This window comes from Nilaparvata lugens, chromosome 14, assembly GCF_014356525.2.
Source record: "Nilaparvata lugens isolate BPH chromosome 14, ASM1435652v1, whole genome shotgun sequence".
Classification (NCBI taxonomy): Eukaryota; Metazoa; Arthropoda; class Insecta; order Hemiptera; family Delphacidae; genus Nilaparvata; species Nilaparvata lugens.
Window position 1 is genome coordinate 19,551,359 of NC_052517.1, and position 3,024 is coordinate 19,554,382.

The window sequence follows — 3,024 nt, forward strand, 5'->3', positions numbered from 1 at the left end:
TGAATCTAGGGAAGAAAACAATCTACATTGGTTGTATGGAAAAAAGTTGGGTTTCATAGTTGTGAAGCTAGTAGGTACTAGGTATGATGGTTAATTGTGTGGTTTGGTAATGGAAAGTGAAGTTCGATGAGGAACACGAGGTTTGATGGTGGGAGGTGAGGTTAGATGCTAAAAAGCGAGGTTTGATGGAAAAAAGTTGGGTTTCATAGTTGTGAAGCTAGTAGGTACTAGGTATGATGGTTAATTGCGTGGTTTGGTAATGGAAAGTGAGGTTCGATGAGGAACACAAGGTTTGATGGTGGGAGGTGAGGTTAGATGCTAAAAAGCGAGGTTAGAGATTGAAAGCGAGGTTTGATAGAAAAAGTTGGGTTTCATAGTTGTAAAGCTAGGTGTGATGATTAATTGCATGGTTTGGTCGTGGAAAGTCAGGTTTGATGGTAAAAAGTTATCTTTGATGGTTGAAAGCAATAAAGGTGCGTACAGACTTTCGCTCTGCTCCGCAACGGAACCTCACTCCAGCAGAGCGATTGATGATCGACCGGGGAGCAACAGTGGTTCGACCGGGGAACGCGAGAAGATCTAACATCTTCCGTAACGTTCATGAAAAGCGAGGTTAGTTGGTAGAAGCGAGGTTCAAGGATTAAAAGCAGCTTGTTATAGTCAGGTCCTCGTTATAAAGGCAGCGGAGAATAATAGTGGATCAGCGTTGCCGATTCTCTGCCTCGCCACTGCCTTTTCATAGAGGATAGCTGATACCGGTATATCTGATGTAATATCAACTATTTATTCTTGTTAAAAATAATTATTATCAATTTTTTGTATTTTATCCTTCTAGAAAATATATTTTCAAATTATCAAATAATGAATTTACATAATATTGAGATTGGATATCTTGTTGATAATTCATTCTTCTACATTGTTGTAGTATGATCTGGGAACAGCTCGGAGGTGGTAGACGATAGCGCTATCTGCTTTGTGGATTGATAGACAAGGATAGCAACACCAATGTTAATCAAATACTGCCTTTATAACGTGGACCTCACTATAGAACAAGATCAATCACAATATGATACAGTATCAACACAATATGATACAGTATCACCTCAACTTGATACACAACACTATGATTTGATACATTCGCTATCTGCTTTGTGGAATGAAAGACAAGGATAGCAACACCAATGTTAATCAAATACTGCCATTTTAACATGGACCTCACTATAGTACCTGAGCCTCTATATCGATGATTTCGTCCTTATACTTGAGACCTGCTCCTTAGCTGAAGTGTGGTCTGCAGGATCAGCGCCAGGATAGGCAGGAAAGGCAGGACCAGCATCTGAAGCAGCTGTAGCCTTCGTCCTTTTTTCGTCCTTTCCTGATTCAGGTGACATCCGGACCTCTCGTAGTCCATGGTGAATCTAGGAAAGAAAACAATCTACATTGGTTGTTATGGAAGAGTTCATACATAGGCTGGAAATGAAAACTATTGGTTATGAGAGTGTTGACACAATGGCCCATATGAATAAAACCAGAGCAAATGCTCATGATCAAGAGCATGGAGCATAAGGTTTGCTCATGAGCAAAAGGTAGAAGCAAAAGCATTTGCTCATTTTTATATGAATAAGCTTTACCTTATACTCTTACCTTATGCTCCTGAACTTTGGAGCAAATGCTCACGTATTTTAAAGATTTTTCATCAGCTGATTCGCTTTTGTAGCCTTAGTTTGTTTTTATAGCTCACGGAAGCGCTAAATAATATGCAAATAGGGTGCACCGCTTGTGTTTGCATCATCTGCTCTGTTTTCTATTCATGAATAGAGTTTTAGGTTAGTTGAGTTATAATTTTGAAATAATAGTGTAAAAAAATGTCATCTCTATAATAATCTTCAGCATATTCTTATAATATCAATAGCCTTCTTATAATCGTCTACACTTTCATCTTCTTAAATACCTATTTCCTATTTTGTGATGGCTATCTTTATAACAGGTATCTGTTTAACAGTTCCTGTTTATAACAGGAATCTTTTGTATTTATTCTTTTGTAGGGATAATGGTGATATATATCATGGTTGAATCTAAAAAGAGTTTTATAGTTCTCAACTATTGGTTGTGATCGTATCTCGTATAGTTTCCTCTTCCTCATACGGATTAGTTGAGCCATTTTACTATGAGCAAAAGGTGATAAGCTGCTCTAGACTAGACTCACCTTTTTTGAAGCATTTGCTTCAAAAGTTGAGCAAATGCTCTAGTTTATTCATACAATTTTGAGCAAAAGCTTTTACTTTTGAGCAAATGCTCAAACAATTTTTTTGATGAGCATGATCAATAGGTTTTGCTCACTTTTATTCATAGAAAATGAAGCAAATGCTCCATATTTTAGAAGTATGAGCAAATGCTCAACTTTATTCATAATATGGCCCATTGACTGGAAATGAATAGCATTGGTTGTTATGGAAGTGTTCACTCGATAACAGGAAAAGTATACGGTCGATACTGAGGCAGAACTCTCAGATCATAGTCTCTCTCTCGCTCTTTCTCTCTCTCTCTCTATCTATCTATCTATCTCTCATTTATTTGATAGAGAGTTAGTGGGGAGGATATTTTTAATATTCTTTCCGAAGAATGGACATTGATATGTCCAAAGCTCCGCCAATTTATGTAGATGCATAACAATATAATTATCTATAGTTATTATATTAAAAATTACTTTTTCATATCATATACAGTTCAATAATTATTTTCTTAGTCTATATTATGTAAATTCATCTATAATTTTGCTGTATTGTAAGCTATTGTATATAAGTGTATAAGCCAGAATATATTGTAATCTACATAAATAAAGTACTCAATCAATCAATCAATCAATCAATCATTGTCATTGAAGCCTATAGTGAGGTCCACGTTATAATGGCAGTGGAGTAAGATAGGAGAACAACGTTGCCGATCCTCTGTCGATGCCTTCTACAGACGGTAGCTAATACAGGTTTATTGATGAAATATTAACTGTTCATTCTCGTTTAGAAT